Below are 20,313 nucleotides of genomic sequence, written 5' to 3'. Positions count from 1 at the left end.
GCCCAGGCTAGCTTTGAACTGCAATCCTCGTTTCTCAGCCTCCTGAGTAGGTAGTCTTGAGCCACCAAGTGCCCAGCAAAATTTTGTTTTTTTTAGAGATTTTTATGTGACCAATTTTAAAGACAACAATTACAAATGAAAATGAAGATTCATGAATAAATGGCTTTTATTTATTTATTTATTTTTTTCCGTGTCTTACTTTTATTTTCCTATTATGAACTTGATGAAATGATATTAAGATATACAAAGACAGTGGGCTAGTAAGGGCAAACCAATGATTTGCCATGCTCAATAGTTTGCCTTCACATAAAGTCATGCTGTGGGCATAAATGTGCCTTTATAAAGTTTATGATTACATTGATTCTCATTCTCTACTCCTTTGGGTCCACAGCATAATAAATGGCTTTTAAAGAAACATTTCACAAAATTGATTAAGAGGCTTAACTGAAAGAATAAATAGGAAAATAAATTTCTCGAAAAATGGCAACTTTTGTCATAAGCCAATCTATGGAACAGATAGGCATAGGCCCTATGCTGGAGAGAAGGGAAAACAACCAGACACTGGCTTTGCACTCAAGGTACTTAAAATCCACCAAGATTGTAAGTACAATTGTTTTTTTAAATAATAATTCTATAATGAAATAACTGGGGCTCAAATAGGTTTTGTGCCTTATATTGGACAAGACAAAAATAACCAATGAAATTTTTCATTTAAAATGAGATCTGACTCAGCTTCTGTCCTATTTCACAGTCCTACATATTTAGTGTGATAAATATATGGGCATGAGGTCGGGAAAGGTTTTACTGAGGCCAAGAAATTTAAATGGGGCTGTGAAAAATGAAGTTTTCAAGTGGGAAAGAAGGTATACTTTAGGAAAAGATTTAAAGAGAAGCATAGAAAAGTGACAATTATAGAGGATTCCATATAATAAGGAACAGAAAGGGAAAATGTCCAGAAAGGGCAGTATTATAAATGATTTCTAGTACCATTTTGCATGTAGTGGGGCAGCCCATAAAAGCTAGAGATTAAAATAGTCAGATCGGGTTTCCAAAAGAAAATTAGAGTGGCAGATTGGTGGATGAATTGGAGCATGAAGAAAGGAGTTACGAGTCTTCTGCTTTGTGCAAGCAAGATAAAAGAGTAAGGACAGTGGAAATAGAATGCGTTTGTGTGCTTTAGATTCACATGTTGACTTTGGGAGGTAGAAAAGAAGGAGAAAAGATTTCTTTAAAAATCTTTTAGAGCATATGAGTTGATTGATGATGATTACCTTGCCCAAACTGGAGAGTACAGAAAAATGGCTTGGAAAGGAAATTGTAGATGAGTTTTCTTGTTTGAGTTTGGTTTGAGATGTCTGTTTATAACATCTAGCTAGAAATGTGAAACAAGAGGTAGAAAATATGCATGTAGACTTCACAAACAAGGTCCAACCAGAAGATCTACATTTGAAGTTTATCTAAATCCAAGTTGAGGGCTGGGTACTGCCCAATAGTGGAGCACTTGCTTAGTATGCACAGGCCCTAGGTTTGATCCCCAGAAAGGGGAGGGTGGTAGGTAGGAGGAATTGAACTGCAATTCCTAATGTAAGGAGGCATAGGGACCTTTTTGGGGGCAATAGAAATATTCTACTTCTTGATTATGGTGGTTACAAAGAAATATATGTCTCAAAATAGATCAAACTGGTATACCTAAAATGAGTGTTTCACTGAATTTTAAAATTTTTATAAAATCATTAAAAACCAACAGTAGTGAACTTCCCTGCACAACACTGTAAGCTTAAAAATTACAAGAAAGCAGCCAGGCACTGGTAGCTCATGCCTATAATCCTAACTCTTCAGGAGGCTGAAATCTGAGCATCATGATTTGAAGCTAGCTCAGGCAAAAAAGTCCATAAGACTCTTTCCTCCAATAAACTATTCAGAAAAAGCCAGAAGTGGTGCTGTGGCTCAAGTGGTAGAGTGCTAGCCTTCAACACAGAGGCTCAGGGGACAGCGCGTATGCCCTGTGTTCAAGTCCCAGGACCAGCAAAAAAATAACATGAAATAAAATTACAAGAAAGCAATGGGAAGGTTTTTTTGGGGGTGTGGTTTTTCTTTCTTTCTGTATATTCATGTATACAGTTTTGTTGTTATTGTTGAGGGGGAGAACTGGCTCTTTACACACCAGATACAATAAGTGCTTTGGTAGCAGAGAAGTTGCCGCAGTTTTGACTGTGTCAGAAGACAAGGCTGGATGTGCCAGTTTACTGGACATTTTGCGAGTTCTGCACCCAAAGATTTATTCCCTCCCCAAACATCTGGCCTCCACAATGCTTTCTCAGCCACTGCTTCCCAACCCCATACCACATGGGTTGATTTCCTCACTTGGAGTAGCTGAGACAATAAAGTTACTTGAAGAATATATGACTCATCTCTGAACAAGAAATCTTTCCTTATTGATTGATTTTAGGCATCTGGCCAATTTGCCCTTATTTGGCACTGTTCCCTCAGCATCACTTCTGACATATCCTTTCAGTGTTCAGCATAAAATCTACTTGATATAAAAATTTTTATTTGATAGAAAGAGGTGAAATCTGATCTTATATTCAGCCACCAATGTGGACAAATCCACTATGAGTATACAATTACCAAATATAGGTGTTTCTGTTAGAATCTGAAGTCTGTTGTTTACCAAGTCTTGGTGACCCTATAGAAAATAATAATGAAGGGCTGGGAGTAGCTCAGTGGCAAAGTGCTTGCCTTGCAAGTGTACCATCCTGGGTTCGATCCCCAGTACCAAAAAAAGAGACCCCCCCTCCCCAAATGGGGAAAATGATAATAATGAAATCTACTTAAGTCAGATAATCTAAGAGAAAATGCCCAGCATGGCATTGCATAGGTGCTTAATAAATGGCAGCCTGTTTCAAACCTGACTATATCTTCTGAATTATTTGGTCTGTAAGTTTCTTGAAAGTAAGGACACTTTCTGTTTCTTGTAGCACCTTCACTAGTTCAGTGTCAAATATCCTCAGGAGACATGTAGAATGATGGCTAGGAAGCAAGCAGGTCAAGAACAAAGATGAAGATTTGTGCAATAAATATGTAGATGAGAAGAAACTGTTCTGGAGAGATTAAAAAAAGGAATTTGATTCAGAGATGGTGGCAAAGGTCTTCTTTACATTTCCTCTTTCCATTCATTTAAAATTCTGTCTTGCCAAAAAGGGGACAGAAGAGCTCATCTTGATGAATGTGGAGCTGTGAGACTATGTGCCAATACACCTGGTACAGTCCCATGCCAACTGGGAGAGGAGCTTGGCTTTTGTGTTTTACTAGTGTGGTTTCCTGGGCTGGGCAGCTGGGTGCCTAATAATGATAAAAACCATAATAATACTGTATAATTATGCACCACCCTTTGCCAGAACTTGGATTTAATTACAACAACTATGATGGAACTGGCAACATTTCATTCTCTGTTGAGGTGCAATACCCAAGGCCTTGGAAATACTGCCACCTTCTCTTGCAGGACCTATCCTGGAACTCACCCAGAGTTCTCTGGGTTTGAAACTCATGGTCTGAAACAAAGAGTACTTTTAAATTGCTCATATGTATTTGGCACTGTCAAGTAAAGCAGTATTTATGATGTAAAGCCATCACACATGGGACACAGAATCATGGAATCCTAGGCCCAGAAGGTACTAAAAAAAAGTGATGTCATTTGTAGTGCTGTCCCCTATATCCAGGCATCACTGCCATTGCACTCAAGTAGGAAGAGCTCCTTGACCTTGCTATTCTGATTTGGGCTGTAGAGTCTTTGGTGGTAGACTGATTCTGGTGTCAGGGAACTCCTCAACTAATTTAACACTCACGTGTGAGTACCTGTTCTAAGCCAAGACTATGTATGGGCATAAAAATGTATAACATGATTCCTGATCTCAAAGAGTTTTTACCATCTAGTTGGGGGATTTTTCACTCAGGCAACTGTAACAAAAAGCTGGTTAACATTACAACTCCAGGTGAAAGGTAAGCGCAATCTCTCCAAAACCATGAAAAAGATAGGAAGGAAGACAGGGGCTCAGAATGGTAGTGAAGGACTGGGCAGCTTCGGGAGGTTCTGATAGGCTTCCTCATTTTATTATCTTCATAACACTTCAGACTGCTGATTTATCTTCTTTAGTTATTAATTTACTCATGTACCATTTGTCTTGCCCACTCAGCAACCGTGTCAGTTTTGTTCACCATGATATCCTGAGTATCTCAAACAAAGCCTGGCACATACTAAAGTGCTCTGTAAATATTGGCCTAATGAATAAATAACACAAATGTAGCAGTTGCAGAGGAAATGAAGAGGAGAGGACATTCAGTGTAAATATAATCGACACAATAAAGTGAGGAGGGGGTACTGAGTTAGCTTTCCATGCTGTAACAACATTTTTCATCAACTTATGATGAGAAAAGATATATTTTGGCTCACAGTTCTGAATGTTCTAGTCCATATTGCTACAGACCTATTGATTACACACCTTGTTGAGGGGCAACACATCATGACAGAAACTTAAGACAGAGAAAAACTGCTCATATCATGGTCAGCAAGTAGAAGAGGGAAAAGAAATGTGGTCCTATGTTGTCCTTTAAGAGCATGGTCCCAAAGGTCTAAAACCCCTAACTCAGCCCCACCCTTTTACAGTGCTACGACTTTCCAAACGTGCCAAGCTAGGGAACCACGCTTTACTGGCCTTTAGTGGAGACACCAGATCCAAAGTATAACAGACAGGGGAGGTAAGTATTGGAGTAAAGATAAAGTGGCTGGAACTAGTTGCAGGTTCCTGCCTTGGGAAAGTAAGTGATGGTATTAGTGTCAAAGAAGGTAAGAATAGAAAAGGGGCAGGTTTTGTGAACTTCAAAAGCTCCGGGTTTCAACGTAGACACTTGTTAATAGGCAAGTGAGCTCTCCAAAAGGCACTTACATATGGAGTTCTGAACCTTATTAAATGTATATTTAGCCGGTAAGTCTATCAGAATAGATTATCTAGTGTGCTTTAAAGACTGTGCCTCCTAAGAGGGCAGAGGGTCAGATCCTGGGGCTCTGAAGGAGTCAAGAAAGAACAGACTGAGAAAAATTAACCCAAGAGAAAGATGTCAAGAAAAAATGGGGCAAAAGATACAAGGGGGAGCAGAAAAGCCTTCAAGAAGTATGCAATCCAGAGAAGCCACTACAAGAGATTACGTAAGGGCTAAATATGAACCTTGAACCTGGTCATATGGATGTCATTGATAACCTATCAGGAGCCCTCGCTCTGATAGAACTGCAGTTGAGACGTGAATTGAAATAAAGGTCACATAGGCAAGTCTTGGCAGACATCACAGTTCCACGGAGCAGCTTCTCTTCCTTTATCCTCCCAGCCATTTCGGGGAGGGGGTGTTCCATATAAAGTGCAAGCAAAAAGGAAGAGAAAGCACACTATGACTTGAGAAAAGGACAGGGATGGGAATACCTGAATGAAACGAGACGCCCGATTTCCCACGGATCTCGGAATTTGGTGACTGGGTGACTCCATCCTGCAGGGAACTAGGGAAACTCATTCACATTTTTCCTGCCTCGCAATCACGCCTTTCATTCAGCATTTCCCTCTCCTTCTCCCTCACGCAGTTGAAAGCTGGCACAAAGCCTTCTCCCAGCTTCCACTTCACGTTAACCTCCCGTCCCTACCTCCAAGCCCACCGCTAGCCCCTCCGGTGACCACGTGATGCTCTGCAGCCTGGTTGGCGAGCCCCCACCCTCTCCCCTCCCCTCAGGCCGCAGCTTGCTTTACCCCGCCCCCAGGACCACGTGACCACCTATCGCCCACCTGACTGGCTCCTCCTTTCCCCCCCCCCGGCCGGACCCGGCCGCCGTCGCAGTTGCCCGACTCCAAAATGGCAGCCGTGCACTGCGCGCACCCAAACGGCCGGACCTCCCTGACTCCCCGGCCGCCCCCAGCTCGCTCCCCGCTTTCCTCCTACGGCCTTCACCTACACGCCTCCGGATTGGCCGCTGGGAATCCCGCCCCTCCAAAACCCCGCCTGCTATTGGTCCCGGTAGGCTGCCCTTCAGAGAGGCGTACCCCCGCCCGCCCCCCGCCCCGGGAGGTATTTTCCATTGCGGTGGGGGCTGGGGGGAGGGGGGAGGGGAAGAGGGTGAAGTGGGGGAGGCGGCCGGGGAAGGGGTGGGGGCTGGCGGGGGCATCCGGCCCGAGCTGGGGTCCCCAAGCTCGGTCCGGATGAGGCGAGGCTGCGCCGGCTGGGCAGTCAGTGGGGACGGGACGCACCGGCGGGCGGCCGGACTGGCCCTCTCGGTGATTGCGCCGTCCGGGTCGCTGCCGCCCGCCCGCAGGTGCCCTGGCTGAGGCCGCCTCGCGCGCCCCGGCCGGTGAGTGTCCCCGCGGTCGCCCGACCGGCTGCCTGCCCCCGGCCCCCCGCGCAGCGGCTAGCGGCCGCCTCTCCTCCTCACCCCGGTGCCTGCGCCCGGTGCCGGCCGCCTCCGGCCCGCGCCTCCGCACCCCGGCGCAGGCAGCACCGGCCCTCGGGCTGGGATGGGCCGGCCGGGAAGAGGAAGGCAAGCCCGGGCCATGAGCCCGTGAGCACTGTGCCGCGCATAGTGGGAGTTTACACGCAGTAGGTTCTTGGGGCGTTTCTGAAGAATTGCTTTTCTGGTTGGAAAAAGGTAGGGCGCCTCAGGGGAAAGGGGTCGTCCCGGGGTAGTGGGAGGGAGTCGGTCCCCGGGGTCATGGTGGGTCGGGGGAGACTGCAGGGGGGGGGCACTGGCCCAAGTCACTTGGGGCTCTAAGTGACCTCTCAGACTTGAGGGTCCTCAAGGTCGAGAAGAAAAGGTGCCTAGGGAGGTGACGGAGGGTACCTGGAAGCTTGGATGGATGGGGGAAGTGACTGGAGCACCTCGGGGTTTAACACTAGGTGGTTAGTGATGGATGCAGAGGCAGGCGCCTGGAAGACCCCTGGTCTCCTGAGGCCGTTAGTGTGCTAGGGTTTGGTGATCCAGGTAGCTGAAGTGAAGTGACTTTGTGGAGAGAATGTGTTGCATCAAAGAAGGATGCTAAGAAATAGTGTTAGAGCACATCTTGGTTTGGTTCTGAACTTTGCTTTGAGGAATCGGAGTCACCAGGAGGTTTTGGCTTTATTTATTTTTGACATTCCAACCAAAAGTTTGCTGGATTTGGTCCGTGATCCTTTACTTGAAATTGGAAGTATATGTTTAATGGCATTTTTGTCATTTACCAGCTTTGTTGGAAATTCGTATATTGCACCTTGACATTCTTAGAGCAATCTTTCTACACTGATGGGCTACTTAACATAGTAATAACTTAATAATCTGGACCTTAAGGATTTATAAGTAAGTCATGCTTTCTTTTCCTTGCTTTTGTTTCTTTACAAGGCCCTGCAAAATTGGAGTACATATTCCATAGAAGTTTTAAGATGTCTTAACTGAGCGAACTACTGGAAGGAGATATTGGTAAGCTGGCAGCTCTAGAAAGCAATCCTAAAATCAACTTGGTTTTTCTAACAGTTGGAAATCTTACGTCAAGTATATAATTTAATTCTAATAATCTTCTAGTCACATCACCCTCTTGGGAATAGAAAGAGAAGCGAAAAGAACACCCAGGATTAGGCAGTGGTGATATGCAGAGTCTACCATTGTGGAGGTTTTTCATTTTACTGAAAAGAGTAAACTGATAATTCCACAGTGAGATCTTCAATCTTTGAACTGTTTTCTTGGTCACACATACATGTATATATACTACCAATTCCTTGGGTTTGTTGAGTACAGTTTACAAAAAGAACATAATTTAGAAAAATTCTAGATTATATTTTGCCTTTCAGCATTAAAGAGAACAGTTCTGCCAAAAGGTGCTAATGTTTTTAATTGGCCTTAGTTCTTGAATAACTGATGGGTAATTAAATATTTTTCCCCCTTATTGTCCTTGAATTTTATAATTTGTCCTTATGGAGAATGTACTGGCATACAAAACAGCAGCCTAAAATATTGAAACCTAACACCTATTCACATTATAATGGCTTCTGCATTCTTCACCTTGAGAATCATTTGGCTAGTCACTTGAAGTGGGGGAAGGCTTTCTCCTCACCTTGTATATTGGGCTGTTTTCTCCTATTGTGGAACTAAAGGAAAATAATACTGGTGATGAAGTAATTCTAATAACTAAACAGAAAGAGAATGGAAGTTCAGAAAAAAAAAAGATGTATGTATATGAGTCACCTTTTAAACTGTAGATATTATTTTGCAGATCAGGAAACCATGGCCCCAAGCATTTGAAGGGACCTAATTAGTGCTCCAGCCCAGATTTGTGAGCAGCTCCCTGGATTCTAGTCCATAATTTGTTCTACTATATCACATTCATACTGTATTCCTAAAGCATTTTAGTGCCATCTATAGTTTCTGGATTATTTGTGGTATTGTTCCTTTCTAAGAATAAGGACATTTGAAATGAATTCTTTTAGCTGTAAAATAATATAAAATTGGAAAACTTACTTGAAGTTTAGAACAGTTTGTTGCATTGTTATATATGCCCATAGTCTCCTATTGTAGACTGTAATCTAGATTAAAATGTTAAATGAATGTCTTATTTTTATGCTAAAATTAATTAAAAGATTTTTCAAAATTCAAAAGACTTTTAAAAAATGAATTGTAGAGAATTATTACTTTCTATAAGTTGTGGGGGTTTTGTTACTTTAAAGTGGATCTTAGTATAATTTAAAAACAGTAGATTTATGTGATGATTATGAAATACAACTTCTGTCATAGTTCTGATTTTAAAAAAATGATTTATGTGTTAACCACTTAACATGACTCTCAGGTAAGTGGTTTAACCACCATGTGTGTAGGTTTCCTCATCTGCAAAGTGTGGTTTTGAAAGTACCTGACTTATAGGATAAGGTGAAGATTAACTGTGTCTAGAACATTGGAAGGGCACAATAAGTAATATACATTACTTTCTATGGTTAATTAGGTTTAAGGAGGACATTGTATGCTCATTTGTGTGTGTGTATTTTTTCTTCTATTAATGATACCATTCTCAAACTACAAAAAAAAAAAAATCCCTAGATTAATACATGATCAAGTAATTGCCTGCCTTAAGGGGGCACCTAGTGCTTATGTTTTCTTCTTCCTGTGCTTATCTTGGACCTTAATTAGGTCCACATAATCAAGTTATAGTTAATGTGGCCATTTTGAAGAATGTTGTGGAAGATTAAAATGTACCATCCCAAAGTATGTTGCTTTGGCCTATATCCAGATAGCTGTTCAGAGTGGCAGGGAACATAGGAGTAGCTCTAAAAAGCTGTCTTCTTATGGGAGAAAGTGCTTATCTGTAGAGAAAATCTACATTAGTGAAATAAACAAATAAGGTATACAAATAAGGCTTTTCTGAAGCCCCTTTATCTGCCTTAGCTGGAGCTAGGAAAAATGGATACTTGTCTACCATATTGCCCTTGTCTACTGAAGCTTTTACCTGAGAAATTTTCATCAATAGAAACAACAGTCTGAATGGCAGTGCCTTTTCTTCCTTCATCCTCCCGTATTTTATCGCCATTTCTCCTTCAAACTTGAACTGTCTTCCCCTCCCCCTTCCTTTAAAAAAAGTATTATTTTAGCAACTCTAGCAGGGCAATCTAGGACTTCAGGCATGCTAGAAAAGTGCTCTCTATGTAAGCCCCTGTAACATGCGACCTTTTGGGTGGTACTGGGGTTTGAACAAAGTTTTTGTTAAGTGGTAGAGCATTTGCTTAGTCCCCTGAAGTCATACCTCCAGCTTTCTCCCTTTTTGAGTCTCAATCTTTTTTCCTTTCAGCTACTCATACACTTGCATGTAATAAATTTGTATGCCTTTTCTCCTGCTAACCTTTTCTTTTGACAGATAGGCTCAAATACCAAACCTTGGGGTTGGGGAAGAAAATTCCTTTCCTCTATTCCATATCATCTACACACCACTGTTGCAATTTCATTATTCTAGAACAACAAAAAGTGCCAGTAATTGTTTTGCAGGTATTCCAGGATATACATTGAATTTAAGAAAGCCTTCTTGGTAAAATTTGCTAAGGAAATTTACAAGGTCTGTTATTAATCCCAACTCTCTTCTGACAGTGGAACCATAAGAAAATCATTAAAGCTTATTCTCTATTAAGTGAATGTTTTGATGAGTTTCTTCATTAAACTATTAGGTTTCAGTGATAAATTTGTGTAACTTCAATTTTACAATGTAAAGTTCTTTTTAATGTATTGTAACCCAGATCCAGCTAGTGTTATGACCATATGGTTTAGCATATGTTTCTGATGGTGACAGTTTGAGCCTTTAGCTCAGAGTCAATGCTAATGATGTGTCACCTAAAGGATGATGGTTTTCTTCTGGTGTTTTTTGTTTTGCCTTCTTAGATTATTCTACTACTTTTATAGAGCTCTTCTTCCATTAGTAGTCCTCTTAATTTTGATATTCATTATTGTGATCTTTTTGTCTCATACATGTTTCTCTCATCACACATGTAACTGCTTATCTGTCACTTAAGAGCTTCTTTTATTACGGTTGCTTGTTGGGCTTGAACTAAGGGCCTGAGCACTGTCCCTGAACTCTTTTGCTCAAGGCTAGTGCTCTACCACTTGTGCCACAACACCATTTGCAGTTTTTGAGTGGTTAATCAGAGATAAGAGTCTCACAAGGGCTTTTCTGTGGGCTAGCTTTGAACCAAGATCCTCAGATCTCAGCCTCCTGGGTAGCTAGGATTATAAGTGTGAGCCACCAGTGTCTGACTTACTCTTTTTTTAATGACTTTTTTTGAGTATTTCAATTATTTTTAGACATAGCTCATACACTTATCTTAATTGACCTTATTTTAGAAACTTATGGAAGCAAGTACATTTTACATGTGAAGTATTAAATCACCAGAAGTTATAATTCAAAAGCATCTTAATTATGCTAGCAGTAGAGTTTTGATGTTATTGTAGATCGTAAGTACTGTGTTATGGGTGGTACTTCAAATGGTAAGTGTATGAGTCAGCTCTACTCTGAAGTGATGCTAGTAGGGATGAGAGTTACATGAACTCCAGGAAATGGAAACAGGTTTTTTTCTTTCCTGTTTTTGTTTTCTTTTCTTTTTGTCCTGTTTGTCCCTCATCTGTCTTTGGGAGAGCAAGGAGGGCACAGAAATGGAGAGACAAATGATGAATAAATGTAGCAGTGGGACTCACAAGGCACTATATTGAAAATAAACTATACAATTTGTGGGTGGGGATGGAAGGGAAAAACTGGGAGAGAATGAGTGAAGGAATGACATTGTCCAAAAAGAAATATACTCATTACCTAACTTACATAACTGTAACCCCTCTATACATTACCTTTATAATAAGTAAAACTTAGAAAAAAAAAGTTACTAGAGTCTAAGTTACTAGGGTCATATTTTTCACTGTAACAAAGTTTTAGTATTTGAAAAGTGACCAACTCCTAATCTTTTGTTATTATTATAAGGGTAATTAAGTTGTCACAGTCTATTAGACATTTTTTGATTCACAATATGATTTTGACCTGTAAAATTTGCAGGTACTTTCTTCAGTTTCATAATCTAGTTGTATGAATAACTTAATAAAATATGATTTTAGAGGAAATCAGGAACACATTGTCATAGTAAAATACTACCAACCGTTGCTCAGTTATTCATTAGGTTGGTGTTTCTTTACAAAGTAAAAGTAATTATGACATGGAGACTCATCCATTATTCAGAGTACATGGACTGATGGACAAAGCAGATTATTCCTAACTTCAGTGTAGTTAGAGGATGAAAGGGGGGAAAATGAAGCATTCTTATCCATCTTAAATTCTCTTTTTAAAGGGGGAAAACAATCTTCCCTCCTCGTCCCCTCCCCCCACATTATGTGGGATTCATTTTATTTGCTTTCTCAGCTTGCTTGCTCAACTCGTGCTCTACCAATTTACCAATTGGGCCATGCTTCACTCTAACTTTTTGTGGTTATTTAGGACATGGAGTTGTCTTTTTTGCCTGGGCTGGCTTCAAACCAGGTTCCTCCATCTTAGCTTCTTAAGTAGCTGGGATGACAGATATCAGTACCCTGCCAGGGGAATGAGGGAGGAGACAAATAGTACAAGAAACGTACCCAAGGCCTAACATATGAAACTGTAACCTCTCTGTACATCACTTTGACAATAAATAAGAAAAAAAAAAAAAGAAAAAGGCAATTAGAATAGATTGTTGGCATATGTTAATGTTGGGTATATTTGCATCTGAGAAATTTTATTATTTTTTGTGAGCAAGAATTTTCTTCAATGTTCATAAACTTTTGTGATTATTTCTTTTATTGTCATGTATTGATTGTATAAAACAGTTTAATTGTGGTATTTCCATACATGTATATAAGATACTTTGATCAAATTTATCCTCTCTGTTGACTTTCTTGTCTATTCGTCCCTCATTTTTATTTCTATTCATTTGTTCATTATTTTAGTTTATATATTTTTGTCAGTACTGGCCTTGAACTCAGAGCCTTTTGCTCTTAATTGGCTTTTCTGCTCACAGCTGACTGTCTTCCACTTGAGCTATACCTCCCCTTCTGGCTTTTTGCTGGTTAGTTAGCTAGGATTATAGGTATAAGCCACTTGTTCAAGGCTCTCCCTCTATTTTTAGCAGAATTTTAATGGGTTTCATTTTCTGTTTTTAAATATTCTGATCAAAACAGTCCCCACTATACATTCATGTCATTCTTTTTTGGGGGGGGGCTCCAAATTTCACCTATGAGGGAGAGAACATCTGGTACCTACCTTTCTCATTCTGGCTTATTTCACGTAACATGATGATCTCTGTTTCCATCCATTTTCCTGCAAATGCTGTAAGTCCATTCTTTACGGCTGAATATTACTCCACTATGAATATCTACCACAGTTTCTTTATCCATTCATTGGTTAGTGGATACCTAGACTGATTCCATAGTTTGCTATTGCGACTGTACTGCTATAAACATGAGTATACTTATATCTCTATTGTATGCAGATGTGATATTTCTCCAGATATTGCACTTGAGTAACACAGGTGAAATCTAATTACCAGCCTTTCTGTTTAGATGAAAATTCCTAAGGAATGGTTTGTTAGAAAAACTATGATGACAGTATTATGAAATGCAGTATATTAAAAATATGCTTCCTGCTGAGCCCTAGTAGCTCAAGACTGTACTCCTAGCTACTCAGGAAACTGAGATCTGAGGATCATGGTTCAAAGCCAGCCTGGGCAGGAAAGTCTGTGAGACTTTTATCTCTAGTTAACCACCAGAAAACGAAGTGGTGCTGTGGCCCAAAGTGATAAAGCACTGGACTTGAGCTGAAGATCTCTGGGACAGCGCCCAGGCCCAGAGTTCAAGTCCCACGACCAAAACAAAAGAATGTATTTCTACAAGTTCTCACATGGTATTCAACACTGTGGGAAAACAAAATATGCCACCACAAAAATACTTCTTTAGCTTATTTCAAGACAGCTGTTCAGGAAACTGCAAGCACTGGAATAGTTAGGTTTTCTTTTTGTAAAAGAAATTTAAAGCTAGAAAGGAAATCTACATTAATAAACACTGTGGCAATCCAGGCTTCTGAGGTTCCCTTCCCTGCCTAAAGAAGGATCTGGTAAAGATAACTGTCACAGGAAAAGAGATTAGAGGATTATACCTCATCCTGAAAGAGATAGTCTGTTATCTGTAGCCTGTTTTTCTGAAGATAGGTCCTATTACCTGGGCCTTCATATACATAACAAGACAACCTGTTATTAACTCTGCATTCCTGCCCCTACCCTCCCTTGCCTGTTGCCACCTCACCCCTAAGAAGTCCCAAGCCTGTTACTTTCCTGAGTTCTAGGTACTACATATATTTCTGTCATCTTGGCTTTTCCCCAGTCATATTTTGTCTTGTGCACATACACGTACATGTATGTCCTTATCCACAGCTTTCCTCCCTCCTTTTTTCTTCCTCCCTCCTTCCTTTTGAGACAGTGTTTTGCTGTGTAACCCAAACTGAACTCGAACTCATGATCCTCTGCTTCAGTTTCTAAATGCTGGTATGGTCATGCATCAATACACCTGACTGTTCACATGTTCTTCATCTGTGGATTCAGCCTTGGATTGAAAGCATCGGGGGAAAATTACATCTGTTTTGAACATAGTATATACTGACTTTTATGCTCATGATTGTTCTCTAAACAGTATAGCTGAGCAACTGTTACATAATATTTATATTGTACTAGGTATCATAAAGATGACTTAAGGGGTATAAGAACATATACATAGGTTCTGTGCAAATATTATGCGATTTTTATATAAAAGACTGAGCAGCTGCAAATTCTGCTATCTTGGGGAATAGAGGGGCCTGGGACTAGTCTATCTCTAATAATGATGAGCCACTGTATATTCTAAAATGCAAAGTTTAAGTTGACTAAACACTAATAAAATCCCTGAGAAGTCTATAGATAGTTTTGTGTGTCTGTGTATGTGTGCACTTGTACACACGCATGCACCAGTACTGGGAGTTAAATTCAAGGCCTGGGCACTGTCACTTAGCTTTTTTACTCAAGTCTAGTGCTCTACCACTTGAGCCACAACAGCTCCACTTGTGACTTTTTGGTGGCCAACTAGAGGTAGATCTCAAGGTCTTTCCTGCTGGGTCTGACTTCAAACTGTGATTCTCAGATCTCAGCCTACTGAATAGCTAGAATTTTAGGCTTGAGCCACACTTGCATTGCCTGTAGACTTAAGGATTAAAATAGGCATGTAGACAAAAGGAAACATGTATTATGTAGTCTTTGACTTTGGTTTTTTACATGATACAGCAATCTAACTGCATTACACTTGAGGTGATCATTACTAGGACCTGTTTTATTTAACGCTTTTATAAATTATTTAAAAGACTGACAGTGAAAGTTGCCAGATTTGTAGCTGACTCTATGTACTGTTCCAGGTAGTTAAAAGCCAAGCCAACAAAGAGAAGCTCCAGGAACATCCATTGATGAGTTTTCATGTGGCAAAGAACAAAATAATGCATTTAGGGGAATATATTTCAAATTATATTTATGGGACCTGAATTGTGACCCAGGAAGGGGATCCAGAAGTTATGCAGATGGCTTCCTTGAAGGCATTTGTAAGTAGTTGTTCCTGGGTCAGAAAGTCTAGGAATATGTTGAGGACTGTTGGGCATGGTTCTGAAAATTAAAATGGTGTTGTTCACATGCACATTATTATCAAAAGGATTATTCTTTTTTAACTTGATTGTGTTCCCAGCTGAGTGATTTATTTATAGACATTTAAAAAATTCTCGTGAGTGGCTGGGGATATGGCCTAGTGGCAAGAGTGCTTGCTTCATATACATTAAGCCCTGGGTTCGATTCCCCAGCACCACATATCAGAAGGCAGCCAGAAGTGGTGCTGTGGCTCAAGTGGCAGAGTGCTAGCCTTGAGCAAAAAGAAGCCAGGGACAGCACTCAGGCCCTGAGTCCAAGCCCCAGAAATGGCAAAAAAAAAAAAAAAAAAATTCTCGTGAGTGTGTGTGTGTCTGTCCATCCTGGGGCTTTGAACTCAAAGCCTGGGTACTATCCCTGAGCTTTTTTAAAAGCTCAAGGCTGATGCTTTGAACCACAGCTCTATTTCCAGCTTTTTGGTGGCTAGTGGAAGCTAATAGTCTTATGGACCTTCTTGTCCATGGCTTTAAACTTACAGAGGGAAAAGTTGTATCTTGAGACATGAGCAAGTAAAGAGGAGTTATACAGTTTTAACAGAGGAAACTGCACCATATTATTCAGTTAATCATTTTAAGGCTTCTGATTTGCAGTATGCTCAAAATTGAAATAAAATATAAGCCTGTATCAAGGGCAGCATTCACTATGTATTGCTCTATACATACACATACCTACTGTTATGCACTGTTTCATTTATGTATCCATATATACAGTGTTTGCCAATTTTGGAACCCCAGAAAATGAGTTTGTATAAACCAAGTGAGTAAGTATATGTGAAGATGTTTTGTATAAATGACAGTGACAGAAAAATACTGATATTCTTATGAAGGTGGGCAAGGATACTATGAACACTTAGGTGGCAGTGGAAAAAAGAAAGTTGAAGGCATAAATGGGAAAGAAGAGAGGTATTATATAGGAAAGGTGAGAACAACACAGATGTAGAAAATTGAATTACAGTTCTTTGTGCCTATATTCAGTTATAAATATGTAAATGAAGTAAATTTAACATTACTTGCAAGGAAGAAATTTAGTAAGTAGTTCATGGAAGCCTGGTGCCAGTGGCTCATGCCTGTAATCCTAGCGACTTAGGAGGCTGAGATCTGAGGATTGTGGTTCAGAGCCAGCCCAGGCAGTTGTTTATCTCCAATAAACAACTCCGAAAAAGTCACAAGTAGCATTGTGGCTCAAGTAGTAAAGCACAAGCCTTGAACAAAAGAATGTTGGGGACAGCACCTAAGCCCAGAATCAAGCCCCAGGACCTGCAGCAAAAAAAAAGTTCATGGACACAGGCTAATTAGGAGTTGGCTGTATTATTTTATTGTCTGATTATTTCTTCATTCATTACTTCTGTATAGGTATAGCTAAAACTTGTGTAAGGGTACTCATATAAATAAATCAGACTTGTTTTGGATTATTAAAAATGAAAGGGCATGGGCTTGAAATATGGCTTAGCGGTAGAGTGCTCACCTCGTATACATGAAGCCCTGGGTTCGATTCCCCAACACCACATGTGTAGAAAATGGCCAGAAGTGGCACTGTGGCTCAAGTGGCAGAGTGCTAGCCTTGAGCAAAAAGAAGCCAGGCAAAAGGACCTATTGAACAAGATTCCATATCTAAAATTCATAGCTCCAGTTGGAATTGCTAAGACCTTAGAGTGTTAGATGATTAAAGACTTATTTTCATTACTGTAACAAAACACTTGATTTAATCAATTTCCAAGGAGAAAGGGTTTCTTTTGGCTCATGGTTTTGGGAGGCTCCAATCTGTGATAGGTTACTGCCATTGCTTTGGGCCTATAAGAAGACTATGTATGCTATGGTGGGATGTTGGGGGAGCGTGTAGCAGAGCAAAACAACACTAGGAAGCAAAAGAGAGGAAGCAACCAGGTGGGTACCTTAATACCCTTGGAGAACACATGCCTTGGTGACCTAAGAACCTCCCTATAGGCCTATCTTTTTAGGTTCTGCCACATAGCAGCCTTTTTATCGTGGGCCTTGAGGGATATTCAGCATCCAAATGATAGCAGTTTAAGTTGGGATTAGTAAGAAATGAAAGGAAATGGAAGTGTGACTTCAGGTAGATTACCAGCCTCATGGCATTGAGTTCAAGCCCCATTACTAGGAGGAGAGGGGAAGGAAGGAGAGGGGAGAAAGATGGGAAAGAAGAGAGGAGATGAGGAAAAAAATTAGGGATGATTGAAGACTGAAATTTGGAATTGGAATTCCTTGAAGCACATATATAGAAAATTGAACATGAGTAAAGGTAGTAATGAAGCTTAAATGGTAATTTAGCACCTACATGACCATTATTATGTGCTAACTGTATTTAGTTGATATGTACAATGTAAATCCTAGTATCTTCTTGTTTTTTTAATGTGTTCCCCTATAAAATTGATCTCAAACTTTCCTTGAATTATATGATTCTCCTATCTAAAATACAGAGTTCTAGGTCCCGGCTCGGACTCTCCTTCTTTCTTTCCACCCTCCTTTCGTCCTCTCCCCTAACCCTCGGCCTGCAGGTAAGTTAGAGTGGGACGTGGGGGTCGCTCCGACCTGACGAACACATGACCTGTCGTAGTTATGTGTCCGCCTCCTTTCCCTGGACGCTGGCGTACATATGCTACGAGGCTAGCTTCTTAGAGCGAACTAACTTTATTGAGAGAAGGACAAGGGGAGATGATTCTGAGGGAGGGGTTTGGCCAGGATTCCAATAGGCTAAGAGCTGTCACCTGACCCCCAAGGGCTAACGTCACTCCAGCGCGCCAGGCTGGCTAGAAGGTTGGGGGCTGTTTGCCCAACCGGTTTCTCCGGATTCCAATCCAGAGAAGGTAGCAGGGCTGCATTCCCCAGGGCTGGGGGAGGGGCATCAAGCCCCTTCCATCAAGGGGAAAGATGGACCCCAACACTACCCACCCCTCAAAATTCTGGCTCAGTAATATATGAAATAGGACTTGTACTGTTCACAAACTGGATTTTGGGAAGTACTGATCTAGAGTGGACACAGTAAGAAGATAAAATGTTCAATTTTAGGTTACTGTTGTCCATTAAAAAAAGAACTAGATATCGCTTATATATAGTGAAATACATAGGTGTTAAATGTACAGTCCCATGCCTTTTGGTTTATATTTATTTAATTCACAATTTTCTTCACTCTAGAAAGATACCTTGAGCCTCTCTCCAATCATTCATGGTTCACTTTTCCTTTCATACCTGCAACAACTGTTTTGATTTCTTTCACTATAAAACTGTAGTTTCACTGTAAGAACTATAAAACACTAAGTGGTGTGTGTATGTGTGTCCAGGGGCTTGAACTCGGTGCCTTACTCAGTTGACAGTTTGCTTGCTTACAGCTGGCACTCAACCACTTAGATGTACCTCAAGTCCAACATTATACTGGTAAGTAAACTATGATCCTCAAATCTCAACCTCCACACCCAGGCAGCAAATGTAATTTTGTCTCTTCTAGAATTTCATATAAGTGTAGTGATACAGTTTGTGCTCTGGCTTCTTTTTTTTTTTCTTTTAAGGTTCATCTATGCTAGGTATGATAGATTTATTTCCTTTTTTCTTTCAAGGTAATATTCCATTTTACAAATATAATTATTGTGGAAAATGTTGTTTACAGTTTTCAAATGTTACAGATGAAGCTACTGTGAACATTCTTGTATGCTGTGCGTGTGTATGTGATGTTTTCTTTCCTCTTGAGTGAATATAAGTAGACCAATGGCTTATAGGATAGGTATTTAGAAAAAATTCTGAGATTATTTTATACTCTAATGTTTAAGTTTTGATTGTCAGTGTGGTTGGATTGTTATGCCCTTGGAAGTTTGTGAAGCACACTTCTGGGTATGTGTATGAGATCATTAATAGGGAGGAATAACTAAAGGTTCTGAAGACTATTCTGTATGTGAATACCACCATCCCATATGATAGGAGCCACTAGGTGAAAGAAAAGGGGAAAAAAACAGCCAGCTACAACTGGCTTTCTTTCTCTTGATTCTTGTTATCAGCTCTGCTTCACTCTATCTACCCTCCTCACTGTGAGGAACTGATACCTCTGTACCTGAATTAGAATAAATCTTTTCTTCCTTAAATTGTTTTCCTTAAGTATTCAATCATGGTCACATTAAAACCAACTGACACACTTCCACCAACCATCTATAGAATTCTATTTGCTTCATATCTTTACCAGTGTTCAGTTTAATCATCTTCTCATTGTGGTTTTGATTTGCATTTTCTTGATAACTATTGATATTGAGCACTTTGTACTGCATTTCTTTGCCATTTGCATGTATTTTGTGAAATACCTATTCCAACAGTCACTTGTCAGTTTTAATGGGTGTTTGTCATTTTACTAAGCTTTACTTTTGTGTTGTATTTTCTGAGTCCTGTTTAATAATCAGTGCCACCCTAAAGGTTGTGAAGATACTTTGTTTTCTTCAAGATTCTTTATAGGGATAGCTTTATTTTTTAGGTCTATAAACTGTCTTAGGTTAAAATTTATGTTTTGAACTACAGAAGCAATACTTGAAAAACTGTTTGGTGTAAATGAACTGAACAACTGAACAACTCATGGGGAGGAGGGAATGAGGGACGAGGTAACAAACAGTACAAGAAATGTATCCAATGCCTAATGTATGAAACTGTAACCTCTCTGTAATTCAGTTTGATAATAAAAAATATTTTTAAAAAATTTATGTTTTGGGTGAGAGGTAAATATTTTCTCTCTTTTAGATAGCCAGTTTCAGAATAATTTAAGACTTCCCTTTTGCCATTGCTTTTCTGTCTTGGCCAACTATCAGTTGCCCAGCAGGCATGGTGGTTCATGCCTATAATTCAAGCACCTTGAGGGCAGAGCCTCAGCTACATAGGGAGACACTGTTAAAAAAAAAAAATTAGTTGACCAAAGAAGTACAGGTCGACTTTATGCTATTTATCTGTTTTCTATAGTTATGCATAACAATGTCACACCATCTAGATTACCAAAGCTTTGTTTCATCTTGAAAGCTCATGGAAATTTGACTCCTACATTTTGCTTCTTTTTAAAGATTGTTCAGTT

General features: G+C 40.2%; 1 protein-coding gene across 6 annotated transcripts in view; it reads left to right on the top strand.

Moving 5' to 3' along the window:
* The first annotated feature begins 5,899 nt into the window (after positions 1 to 5,899).
* Socs5 (suppressor of cytokine signaling 5) overlaps positions 5,900 to 20,313 on the top strand; it is a 39,153-nt gene continuing 24,739 nt past the window's right edge. For 3 of the 6 annotated variants that reach the window (XM_048352985.1, XM_048352982.1, XM_048352984.1), the window contains exons 1-2: positions 6,188 to 6,679; positions 7,406 to 7,483. The gene's annotated coding sequence lies outside the window, so the exon portion shown is untranslated. Of the gene's footprint in view, positions 6,055 to 6,187; positions 6,680 to 7,405; positions 7,484 to 11,206; positions 11,261 to 20,313 lie in introns of those variants that run through there. The other 3 variants (XM_048352988.1, XM_048352987.1, XM_048352986.1) reach the window with 2 other exon arrangements.

The sequence above is a fragment of the Perognathus longimembris genome, chromosome 8 (genome assembly GCF_023159225.1).
Source record: "Perognathus longimembris pacificus isolate PPM17 chromosome 8, ASM2315922v1, whole genome shotgun sequence".
NCBI lineage: Eukaryota > Metazoa > Chordata > Mammalia > Rodentia > Heteromyidae > Perognathus > Perognathus longimembris.
Note: the sequence above shows the minus strand (reverse complement) of the source record. Positions and strands in the feature narration are given on the sequence as shown.